The following is a 12,957-nucleotide window of genomic DNA, read 5'->3' as shown; positions in this document are numbered from 1 at the left end:
TAGTAAACTTGAATTTAGAAAGATCTGAAACCCATTTTCACTGTCTGGATTTTAGAGACAGGTTGCTCAGTGGTAAAGAATATGCCTGCCAATGCAGAAGACCCAAAAGACGGCGGTTCAATCCCTGGGTCAGGGAGATCCCCTGGAAGAGGAAATGGCAGCCCACTCCAGTATTCTTGCCTGGAAAATCCCATGGACAGAGGAGCCTGGCGGGCTATAGTCCATGGGGTCTCGAAGAGTCGGACACAACTGAGCGACTGAGCAATACAAAGAGGTGAGTCTGGTTTTAGAAGCTGACCCAACACACGTCACACCCTTGGAGCAGGGCGGCCATGGAGGTTCTTCAGCATCTCCAGGTGACAGCCCTGCTCCCACCTGCTGTAACCAAGTGCCTGACCTCCTGGGCAGGATACAGCCCTCTCTCCCTACCACCCCAGCCACAGGAGCAAGAAGCCAGGGGCCCTGGAGGCATAGACATCAGTCGTCTATGGTCCCAGGAAAGGGGCTTGTGTGTGTCTAAGGAACAGTTCACCTCATTCGCTTCTATGACACCAAACAATGGCAGGCTGACGGACACCCGACCCCTCATGCCCCTGCTCCTTCAGGAAGCAACTACCCCGCTTACATGATGAAGACAGAATCACTGCTCGGCAGGCTGCTCTACTCCTCATGCCTAACCATCAGCAACAGAGACACCAGCCCCGCAAGTGTGAGTGCGGTGCTTCCTGGAGACAGGGCGCTAGGTGCAGGTGGGCGTCTCTACGCCTCTAAGGTTCAAGTCCGGCTGACCGAGGTGGGGCAGGATTTCAGCTGAGCATGTGATGCCAAGGGAAATTAGAAGGTAATCATCAGAACTGAAACGGGTGCGACAGCGGCTTGGATCACCTATGTTCACTCGTTTCCTTTCTCCCAACTCAGCTCTTTTAGCTCAGGGGTCCCGAACCCCTGGGCCATGGACACGTACTGCCCTGTGGCCTCTTAGGAACTGAGCCCCACAGGAGGAGGTGAGCAGTGGGCAAGTAAGTGAAGCCTTCATCTATATTCACAGCTGCGTCCCATGGCCACCCATCAACCCCCGATGGGACTGTCTAGTTGCAGGAGAACAAGCCCAGGGTTCCCGCTGACTTTGCATTATGGTGAGTTCTGTAATTATCTCATGACATATCACAATGTAATAAAAATAGAAATGAAGTGCACAATAAATAGAACATGCTCGAATTCTCCCCAAACCATCCCCTGGCCCCCACCCTGGTCCATGGAAAAATTGTCTTCCATGAAACCAGAAATTGTATTCTAACTTGCTCTGTGTCAGAAAGGCTGGGGGCTGCTGCTCCAGTTGAAAGGATATGTTAAAGACAAGTATTTCTTGAGGCGCGTGTGCAGGCCCCTATTAAATTGCTGCTGTCCCCTTGGCATCCAGGGGGCTCGGAGAAGGCCAGCCTTGCCCATCAGGTCCCCTGGGTTGGCTGTCATCATGCAGCACCGCCTTGCTTGGGTGCATGCAGCACCTGCCTCTCTCCTGAGCCCAGGGGTCCTGCTTGCCGTGTGATGCAGTGCTTCCTGCCGGCAGGTAACGCTGCCTGCCCTCTTCCGCTGCTGCCCCCAGCACTTGGAACACTGCCTAGCCCGTAGCAGGGGCTCAGGAAAGGTGTGTTGAATAAACAAATGAGCTCAGGAATGAATGACTGCAATACTCAATAAACAGCTGCAGAGGTGAAGGTAGAGCATGCCAAACCAGAGAGACTCAAACCGCGGTAGAGTGTCTGAGTGACAAAATTCCTGCCTCTCTCTCGGGTAGGAATCAAGGAAGGCTTCCTGAAGGAGGCGGTATTTGATTAGGCCTGGAAGGAATCTCAAACGGAGGGGTAGCCAAGCCGGAGGTCACACAGCTTGTCCTGAGGTTCCTGCTGGCACACATTCTGGTGATTACAGCGTGAGGCATATGTGGTTTCCTGCCCCAGAGGGTCTGCGACCCAGCTGGGGAGGGCGACTTGCACCAGGCCACCATGATGAACACGTGATGGGCGAGCGCACAGGCAAATGCACGGGACGCTGCGCCAGACAGACCTGACCCGGGCAGGCAGGGCGGGAAGGCTTCCCCAGGAAAGTGATTTGCACTGAGATCTCTGGGGTAGGGGAAGGGAAGGAGGAGGGGTGAGCGGCAGGGTGAGCAAGCTTCCCTGGCACAGACGAGGAGCTGGCCGCAGAGGAGGCATGTGGGCCTCTGGGCGTCAAGGCCCTGCCCTCCCGTCACCACCGGAGCCGATAAACAAGGACGAGTAAGTGCATGTCACAGCTAGAGAGCTAGTGACAAGCCAGGAAACAACACAGCCCCAACAGCAAGGTCCTACTGCGTAGCCCACTGCCCATGATAAACCATAGTGGGGAAGAACAGGAAAACACATCCACACGTGTGTATGTGTGTGTAACAGTCTTATGTCCTGTACAACAGAAATTAACACAACACTCTAAATAACTATCCTTGAATAACCACTGGAAAAGTCAAAGCTTTGAGTGTATGCACCTGTGTCGGAAAAGAGATGTCTCTGCTTTCTAATACGCTGCTTAGGTTTGTCGTAGCTAACCCTGACTGAATTCATTGGAAGGACCGATGCTAAAGCTCCAATACTCTGGATGCCCGATGTGAAGAGCAGACGCACTGGAAAAGACCTTGAGGCTGGGAAAGGCTGAGGGCAGGAGCAGAAGAGGGAGACAGAGGATGAGATGGTTGGATGGCGTCACCGACTCAATGGACTTGAGTCTGCACAAACTCAGGAAGACAGTGAAGGACAGGGAAGCCTGGTGTGCTGCAGTCCATGGGGTCACAGAGAGTCGGATGCGACTTTGGCGACTGAACAACAAATTCTTGAATAAAGTAAAATTTTTTGAAAAAGCCTTCTTGGGAATTCCCTGGTGGTCCAGGGGTTAGGACGCCACTTTCACCACAAGGGGTCCAGGTTTGAACCCTGGATGGGGAGCTACGATCCCACAAGCTTCAAGGAGTAGCCAAAAGTAGTGATAATGAAAATAAAAGGCCTTCTTCCTCTGCGCCAGGTGACAGCCTCCCACTCAGAGCCCTAGCAGGTCCCACCTGCAGACAAGGGGCGCGGGTGGACAGGTGGTGTCGGTGGCCGAGAGCCACTCAGCTGTCAGCACCGCTCCTGCCTCCATGGCCCCAATGGGAGCCCACTTATTGGACTAGGAGGAGGACCAGGGTCAGGGAGGGGAAACGTGGGGAGCTCAGAACCGACAGTCTGAGTCTGAGTCTGAGTCTCAGGGAGGCAGGCTGGGGCGCGTGGGACCCCCAGCCACAACAGCGACGGCAAAGTGCCGCTCTGGGGAACCTCTGCTGCCGTGGTTCAGTCTAACCTCATGTCTACAAAGATGAGGGCTTCCCAGGTGGCTGAGTACTATGGAACCCGCCTGCCAATGCAGGAGCTGTGGGTTCGCTCCCTGGGTCGGGAAGATCCCCTGGAGGAGGAAATGGCAACCCACTCCAGTATTCTTGCCTGGAGAATCCCATGGACAGAGGAGCCTGGTGGGCTACAAAGAGTATAGCCTGGGGTCTGAAAAAGTGGGACATGACTGAGCACACACACACACACACACACACACACACACACACACACACACACACAGTACAAAGATGAAGACCTCATCTGGATGGAGGTGTTAATACCTTCGGTTGGAATATCATCTTCTCATCTCTTAAAAGTGATTTCCTTTCTAAATTTTGTTTACTAGTTTTTGTCTCTCAGAGGTCTCATTCTCAAAGAGACCGCACCAGGTTTGACATCACAAGCAGCCATGGATCTTTCTGAAACGTCTTTTAGAATATGACTTACCCCACTACGAAAGCCCACATTTGAACTCATCCGTTCCACACAGAGTTACTGAGCCCTTCCTCGGATTTGTGCCCTTTCACCAGTCCATAAACCAGTCATGGGTTTATCTGCTTTCTTGGCTAATTTTTTCCCTTCTAGAATCTTCTTTCTCTTAAGTCCTGTGCCTCTCTTAGTATTAAAGATTATCAGTCGTCCTTGAATGTGGTTAAATATTCACTTTCACTTAGACTTCTGACCTAGACACTGAAAGCTAACTTTGCTGCCTTCAACTAAGTAAAGAGAAAGCAGCAGGAAAAAGGTCGATAATTTTTGGTTTCCAGAGTGAAAGAAAATACCCTATTTTTTTTTATATTGATAACCTGCTAGGTACTCTTGTTTACAAAATTTATTTTACTGAAATATTGACCAACAGTGCTGTGTTCTGCTAGGTCCTGACATCCACACACAAGCTGGACTTGGAAAGAATCAATCCCGTTCTTCATGGGACCCTTCTTCTCATCACCGGCCACTGTCACCCTCGGCCAGGATGGGGGCCTTCCTCTTTCCGTTCAACACACCAGCCCTGGAGGGGGGCTTCCTGCCCCTGGGCTAGGGGGGTTACAATCTTCGGTTCCCAGGCTGCGCGGGTGGAGGGTGGCAGAGCCCCCCACCATTGCAGAGCCAGCACCTAGACCCGCCCTCCCTCTCCCCTCCCCAGGCACGCGGGCACCCTGCATTTTCCTCCTTGCCCAGGTCCAGAACCTTCCGGCTCTGGCTCGGACACCAGTATTTCCACCCCCACGACCTTCTGTCATCGCTGGTCCAACACAATCTTTTAACCCTGTTTGTGCTGGGTTTTTTTTTCTCTCAAGCAACATCTGCCCCAGGGCATGTGGATGCTCTGACACCTTTCTCTGCACGCCTCTTCTTCTTCGAAGCCTTCTTGGTCGAGTGTCACCCCCCACAAGCTCTTGCCGTGGTTTTTGCACAACTGAACTTGGCGAGTTTTTTTCCAACCGCTCCTCTCTGTCGGGACCCCTGCCTGAAGGTGGTGGATGAGCTTTACTTTTATGGCTTGAGAGGCACTGCACTGGAATGCCTTTCTTCCTGGAAACGGCTCTCGAAAAGTGAGAATTCGAAGGAAAGGAGAGAAAGAAAGAGGCTGTTTCCTGAACCTGCGTGTGCTCTGGACTGATTGCTGTTAACGGTCAGGGGGACCCTGCAGAGATGGGGCTGGAGTCCCCTTGCCTAGAGGTGGGGATAGATTCTGCAACAGGTTTCAAGGTGGGGAAGAAGAGGTGATCATAATATTCAGGCAAGATATACCCCCCACAAGTCCTAAAGTCCAAGGATATTGTTAACGCATCCAATACTGCCTTTTTGTTTGGACTATAAATAACTTCAGTACACCAAGAGATGCTTCTATTTAAACCAAATTTTAAATTGCTCTGAACCATTTTCCTTTTATACGTCACTCCTGTTAATCCCATCCCCAATACACAGATAGAAAATCAGAAATAAAGTGAGCGGATAGAGAATAAGACAATAACCCACTTATCAAACTGTCCCATAAAATGAGCCAAAATGAGATTACCAATTAGAATTTATCAAATTGATTCACAATCCTTGACAGAGGGGACATACGTTCTTCATGCTGGCGGCCTAATAGATGTCAACTTGTCCAAGGAGGAACACTGCCTGAAAATGCTTCTGAAATTTTTTTTGGTTAAAAAAAAAAAATCCCATTTAACATACAGGTAATAGAAGAAAACTTGATTTCAGATCATCAAGATCTGATTGTCACTTGAGTCCTCTGTTTAGCCACATTGCTTCACTGTAAATATGTACTTAAATACACAGCAGGCTAACAATTTCTTAGAATATTTCAGAAAGGGCCATGGCCACGTGTCAGCCTCTAAATGACTTGGTCTGTGTTACTAGAACTTGGCAACCTGTCACCTCAGTGTGGTTATCACACGACCGCAGATGCACGCAGTTGCAAATGGCCTCAGGGGACTTGGTGCCTTACTCGCTCTTAAAAATTGGGGGGGGGGGGCGAGGAACTCCAGTATACTGTTTACTTAACTATATTATCATTTCCAACCTTTCCTGTGAAGCTTCATAACCTTTGAGACAACTCATTCTGTCTTTGCTTTCCAAACTCCTCCTGTTTCAAGGGGATCCTTTTTCAAAGTTTACTTGTGGTCTCTGAATTAAAAGTATAAAAGAAAGTAGATCAGAAGAGAACTCACCACTCTTTTTTATTTGCAAATCTCTTTGTGTATGTGTGTGTGTGCTCAGCCGTGTCCAACTCCTCGTGGCCCCATGGACTACACACTGCCAGCCTCCACTGCCCATGGAATTTTCCAGGCAAGAATACTGGAGTGGGTTGCCATTGCCTCCTCCAGGGAATCTTCCCCACCTAGGGACCAAACCCCTGTCTCTTGTGTCTCCTGCATTGGCAGATGGATTCTTAACCACTGGAAGCTCCACAAATCTCTTTAAATAAAGCAAAGTAAAAGCAGTCAGATGGGAACTATATTCAATCTCCTGTGATAAAACATGATGGAAAAGAATATTAAATATATATATATGTATGTGTATATATATATTTATATATAAAATTGAGTCGCTCTGCCGTACACAGAAATTAACACAACACTAAATGAACTCTACTGCAATAAACATTTTTTAAAAATTAAAAGCCAAACGACGAGTGTGGCATCTGAACACAGAAGACAAACCTCTGCAACGCTTTCTCTAACTTCTCCTGTGTGTATCTTATCTTCACAACTGGAGAGCCAACAGGATCCTTGCCCTGTTAAATAATAGCACATATCCCAACTCACAAAGATTTAGAACACAACTCTTTCCTTCTGAGTCCATTGTTTAGAATGAGGACGCATGATCTTGCAGAAAGAAAGAGCGTTTTATTTAATGAGCTGCTCAGGGCATCCCGTAGAAACCCTATTTCATGCTTAATATCCCCCGAATCCAGGCTTCCCAGGAGGCACTAGTGGTAAAGAACTCTTCTGCCAATGCAGGGGACTTAAGAGACGGGGATTCAGTCCCTGGGTCAGGAAGATCCTCTGGAGGAGAAAATGGCAATTCACTCCAGTATTCTTGCCTTGAGAACCCCAAGGACAGACTCTATGGTCTGGAGAGCTGTAGACCATAGAGTCGCAAAGAGTCGGACACGACTGAAGCAACTCAGCACGCATGACCCAGATCGAGTGATAGTTATCAACAGAATCATTTGAATGGCAGCCGCCACCTTTACAACACCTATGCCGTGGGAGCCACGAGTGGCAGTCCAGCAGGCGTGCAGGAGCACGCCCGTCTAGCGCAGGTGGAAGGAGGGGTTCTGGCCATCTGGGTGTGAGGGAAGTTGCAAAATGCCAAGGGGAAATCCTCCAGCAGGGGTGGGGAGGCCCCTGCTGGACTTCTGCGTCCCCCCCCAAACTAGCTCCCACCCACATCTGAGCACTGCAAAAGAAATCAACAAATACTCGCTGAATTCAATTCTGTTCATGTCTTAGCGGTCCAGGGAACAGGCACAGTCCTCCATCAGCGTCCTCAAGGATGGTCCCAGGCCCCCAGGGGGGCAACACCTGCCAAACGTGCTCAAGTGCCTTAAATAGCACGCTGTAGCATTTGCATACAGCCCACGCATCCTTCATAGACTTTAAATCACCTCGAGATTACCTGCAATGCCTAACACCGCATGCATGCCATCTAAACAGTTGCGGATACAATATAAATGCTATGTAAACAGCTATTGGCAGGTGGCAAATTCAAGTCTTGGTTTTTGGAACTTTCTGGAATTTTTTTTCCCCTCGAATATTTTCAATCCATGGTTGGTTGAATCTGGGGATACAGAATCTGTGGATGTCGAGGTCCTACTCAGGATACAGGGCGAGCCGGGCAAAACTGTCTGTTCTCATCGAGTTAGACTCAGTGGAAGAAGACTTCGTTCAGCCTGCATTTCCAGAGACCCTCCAAGGAAGAGGAACAACTGTTTTCAGGGTCTGGGGATACCAGAGTATCCCCAGTCCTTACCAGAGTAAGGACAAATGCTAAATACATCACCATCAAAACCTGAGTGCATGGATTTCCCTGGTGGTCCGGTGGTTAAGACCCCATGCTCCCAGTGCAGGGGGCCCAGGTTTGATCCCTGGTTGGGCAACTACTGAGCCCACATGCCGTAACTACTGAGGCCAACACACCTAAGAGTGCGCTGCGCAAGAGAAGCCACGGGAAGGAGAAGCCTCCACGCTCCGCATCTAGAGAAAAGCCTTCACAGCAACTAAGACCCAGCTCAGCCAGGGATGAATACATAAACAAACAAAAGTTTTAAAAAAGAATAAGTAAAGAAAAAATTGTTTTAATAAAAGTGTATATGCAGGGTGGGGGACGTGCTTCTTTCCAAAAGCCTTTGAGAAATCATCCAGTGGTCAGAGCCAAAATAACACAGGTACCAGATCCGGGTAGGTGATACAGGCGTGCTTCTTTAGACCCTGGCTGGGCGAGAGTGGCTTCTTACATGCCACAAGGAATCTTCACCCGTGCGTCTTTGCTACCACTTTTGAACCTCCCAACCCTTTAAAGAGGTGGAGCGGAGTGGAGCCACATTTTGTGATGAAAAATCAGCGTCTAGAGAGGGGGACAGAGATGCCCTGGCCCAGCGGGTGTCCCTGGAGGGACAAAAGTCAAACCTCGGGATGACCTAGCACCTCCTCCACTCTGTCAGACTGCTTCTCTGAAGCGGCCACAAAACAAAGGCAGCTCAGCGACCAAAATAACGTATACTAGGTCTGACTTGGTAAGGAGTACACTCTCCATCTTTTGAAGCGCATAAACCCTCCCCCAATACTGCTACGAGAAGATGCCAGTTAAATGTTCTAGAAGCAAAGAACGAACACCACTCCAAACAACAAGTCACCCAGACTGTGTGAGGTCTGTTCCCTGCTGGACAGGTCACTGCGTGTAAGTGACAGAAATACTGGGAAGAAAAAACAGGTTCTGTGAAATCTGGCCCGCTGGGACATCAAGGGCTTTCCCTGTTTGGTTCCTAACCTTAAAACTATCTTCACACCAAGTTGGAAATTAAAATTCTTTGCCTAATTTTCCCCAACCACATGGCCTTAGAAGTGAGCTAGCCTGTTCTATGTAATCACTAAGGCAGAAGTAACAGACACAGCACATGTCTATCCTACAAACAGAAACTATGGCATTACTTGAAGTGTCTATGAAGCCTACACCAAGCCACCAAAACCAGAAATAAAAACAGAGGCCTTCAAATTCCCAAAAAGCCACATCCTCTAACTGCAGTGGAACAAAATTAGTACAAACATTCACCCCAAACACCGGTCACTTGGAAGTTAAGACATTCTGCCGTTAAGGATATATTCATTCACACACAGACAGAAAGAGGAAATGTGGCATGTTTAAAATCTGTTTACAGTAAGCAAAGAAATGTTTTAATAGAAGTTTTTAAAGACGATTACTTAATCCTTATAAAAACAGATGCTCACAGACAACACATCTGAAAAAAATCATTTAACCACAGCCATTTAACCACAAGGTATATGGCAAAAATAGAGTCCCTTTCTGCACCCCAATTTCATCTTCTTTCAGCTCATTTTTTATATTCTGGTATAAAAATCAGCTTCATGAGCAGATTCACAGTTGCCTTCCCCAATACTAAACACAATATCCCAGGGCAACTAAAAACTCAGTAAATATTTATAGAATATATGAATTTCAAAATGTACATCTATTAAAGAATCGGCTTAATAACTATTCTAAGCATGATGAAATACATGATATAGACACAAACACATTTATTCACATGAAAAGATTTTCCATAACCCAATGCTTAATAAAGAAGCTTATACAATAGTTTTTATAGAAGAAACACATTTTTTTCTCCGCTCTCTCATGCTCTCTCCCACACACACACACTATGTTTAAAAATCTGGGTACAAGTTGGACAAACAAGAGCTAGCAACAAGAATTACTTTATGATTACGAAATAACTTTTACGCATCCAAGGTGTGAGGAGAGGGAAAACGTTGCTTTCTGTGATCAATTAATTTGCTATTGCTTCCGAGTTGTGTAGAAGTTTGTCAAGCTCCCCGCCCGGTCCCTCAGTGACCAGTGAATCACTCTACCTGAACCATCTCCTCCAGGGTATCACTGTCCTGGCTGATGGCAGTTCTAGACCTGGCCTACCAGCTCGGCAAGCGTCTGCTTGATATTCAAATTGGAATTAAAACAGCTAAGAGGTGGCATGACTCCTGACTTGTCAGCGTCTGTATCTTAAGTGTCTGTTAAGTGAAAACATTTCTCACAGTCATATTATCAAGTTTTAAATTACGTGGAACCAGCCTGTCGTAAAGAAAGGAATTTCCTAAAGGACAGTGACACAATCAAGTTTTCAGAACTTAAAAGGGAACCTTATCCACATTTATCTTACTTTCAGAGATATGAACATAGACATAACTGTGGCATTGCAAGGTAATAATTAACCCTCAAATTGCTAGTCTGTAGGGCAATAGAAGTAAAGACTTCAATATTTCAGTCTGGAAAAAAATGAGTAAATCAAACCTCCTATTTACCTGTGATGACAACGTCTTGGTCCTGGGCTGCTCCGGCTACAGACTGTTACTTCCCAGAGGAGGCAGGGCCCTCCTCCTCCGGCCTTGGCGGCAAGAAGGTAAAGGTTCTCCCCAACTCTCCACCACCTTGAAAGAGGAAAGTCACCGTGACCCTGCGTCTTCAACCGCTATGGTGTGGCAGGGTCGTCCCAGAAAAGCCCAGCCCCGCCTCCCTGCTCCGCGCACCCCTTCCCAAGCAGCCCGGGGGAGGAGGGGACTCCCGGGTTTGGGGAGGGGCGGCGGGGCTAGGGGTGGGCAGGCGGCAGCGAACTGCCCAGGGCGCTCCGCGAAATCCAAGGCAGTATACAAGCCCGGACTTTTCTTAGAAAGAACCTTGACGTTTGCGGCGCAGCCACCAGCCTTTAAACTTCAAAAGGCAGGGCAGCACGGGTGTGCCGCTGTGCCCGGTTAGACTGCGGAGCGCGTAGGGGCAGAACCAGCCCTCCGGACTTCCGCCAGGACGGCCGCGCGCAGCCGGGAACCCGGGGACACCCGGGCGCGGGCGCCCAGCGCCAGACCCGCGGGCCCCGGGCTTGGGAGGGCCGTCCCGCGGCGGAGGCTGCCCTGCGCTCGCCCGGCTCGGCCCGTCCAGGTCTCCCGATGGCCCTTAGGCGCAAAGTGGGGGCAATTCCTCAAAGCTGAACTAACCCGCGCGTGTCTCTCCCATCAGAGCTTAGCCGCCGGGCGCACGAGGGTCAGTCTGCCGGACCTCGGGCCACCTGACCTAGGGGATCCTCGGAGGTCTCGGAAACGCCCCCAGTCGGGGACAACCAAATTCGACCGTGTAGAAGGAACGGCGAGCCAGTTGCTCCCGCCTGGAGGGCCTTCTCTCCGGGGCCGGGGACAACCTGAGCACCTAGTGTCTCTGAGATCCCAGACCTCGACCCCTGCCCAGGCCCCAGTTACAACCGACAGCTGCGGACGCCGGGGCTCCAGGCAGGCCCCGGGCGCTCGGAGCGAGGCCGACCAAAGGGAGGCCCCCTGGGCCCCGGGATCCCCAGTACTAGCCAGCTGCGAGAGCCTTCACCCCGCGCCCCCGGGCCCCGCGCATGCGCCACCCGGCCCCTCCCCGTCCGCCGCCGCTCGGAGGGGGAGCCCGGCCCCCGGACCCCCGCGCGCGCCCGCCCGCCCGCCGCCTGGCACCTGGGGCCGCGCGGTCCGCCGCCTGCCGGTCCGCCGGGCGAGCGCGCCTAGGGAGGCGGCGCCGGGCAGGGCGCTAGCGGCCGCCTCCGCCCCTGCCGCCCGCTGCCCCCGCCGTGGGGCCGTCGCGTCCCCTGCCCCTGCCCAGCGCCGCCTCCCGGCTCCGGTGCCAGCCGCGCCCCCGCGGCACGCGCCGCCCCTCTGCCCCCCGCCCCGGGCCGGGCAGCTCGGGCGGCTCGCGAGTGGGGGGGCTTCTCCAGGAAGCCCCGCCCCCGGCCCCACCCCGCGCGGGGACACAGCCCCCGGACGGCGGGGCCCGATTGGCTGCCCGCGGGGGCGGGGTGGGGCCGCTCTCGGCCGGGGGCTGCCCACCTCCCGTCCCACGGCTGCGGCGCCAGCGGGGAAACTGAGGCCGGGGCGGGGATGCGCGGAGGTTCAAGGTCACCCGGGTGGGCGCAGCGCCCATGAGAGCACGCCGCGTGTGGCTGGACCTGGGCGCGCGTCCGGCCGCGCTTACTGGGGGAGGGCCGAAGCCTAGGAGGGGCGGGCACGAGGCTGCGGGCCGGGTGGGGGTTCCCGCCCGCGGCCCGGGCCACGCTGGCGAGGCCCCGCCTTCCCTCCCGGAGCCCAGCTCTGCCCCGCCCTCGCGAGGAGCTTGGTCTAGACCCGGGACCGAGGCGCGGGGTGCCCTCGAGTCTGGGGAGAGCGCAGGGCCAAGGGCGGGCGGGGAAGGACCTTGTCCCGGGAACCCCGGATTGCAGAGGGTGGGGGAATGGGAACGCTGGCTGGGAGGGCGCGTCAACAGGTGGCAGAGTTGCCGGGGCGGCGGGCGGGGGACGGAGACGAGTGAAGGGCACCGGGCCCAGGCGCCCGGAGCGCTGTGGAGTCTAACCAGCCGCTCCCCACCGCCCCCGGCCGGCCCCCGGCTGTCCGATGAGCCTGCCCTCCCCCAGTGAATGTGAATCGGGGGTGAGGGGCTGACTCTGCTCAGCGGAGGAGCTGGGCTTCTGCCAGCGTGGTGGGGGGTGGTGGAGGTCGCGGTCCGGGAGCCAATGGCAAGCAGCAAGAGCGCGAGCTGCAAAACGGCTTTGTTTGCGCGGTGACGCCCGAGCTCCCCGCGCGGAAGGCACGACGCCCCAGGTGCCAGCGCACCGGGACGCCCCTCCTTTGGGAACGAAATGTGTGCTATGTCGGCCCTGCTCCTTGCCCTCCCGCGACTCCGTCCACTGTTCTATTTGTGGCGGCGTGCGCGCAGAAGGACCTACTGGGGCGGGAAGCAGCTCCAAGCAAATTCCCGCATGACACGCAGACGCTGGAGACACGCATGACACGCG

The 12,957-nt window shown here is 52.6% G+C and overlaps 1 protein-coding gene across 3 annotated transcripts in view; it reads right to left on the bottom strand.

Moving 5' to 3' along the window:
* PPARA (peroxisome proliferator activated receptor alpha) overlaps positions 1–11,842 on the bottom strand; it is a 69,807-nt gene extending 57,965 nt beyond the window's left edge. For 2 of the 3 annotated variants that reach the window (XR_010664435.1, XM_065945445.1), the window contains exons 1-2: positions 11,627–11,842; positions 10,445–10,570 (exon numbers count right to left, since the gene is read on the bottom strand). The gene's annotated coding sequence lies outside the window, so the exon portion shown is untranslated. Of the gene's footprint in view, positions 1–10,444; positions 10,571–11,131; positions 11,511–11,626 lie in introns of those variants that run through there. The other variant, XM_065945452.1, reaches the window with a different exon arrangement.
* Positions 11,843–12,957: the final 1,115 nt, after the last annotated feature.

The sequence above is a fragment of the Muntiacus reevesi genome, chromosome 1, assembly GCF_963930625.1.
Source record: "Muntiacus reevesi chromosome 1, mMunRee1.1, whole genome shotgun sequence".
NCBI lineage: Eukaryota > Metazoa > Chordata > Mammalia > Artiodactyla > Cervidae > Muntiacus > Muntiacus reevesi.
The sequence above is the reverse complement of the archived record's forward strand: the minus strand, read 5'-3'. Positions and strand labels throughout refer to the sequence as shown.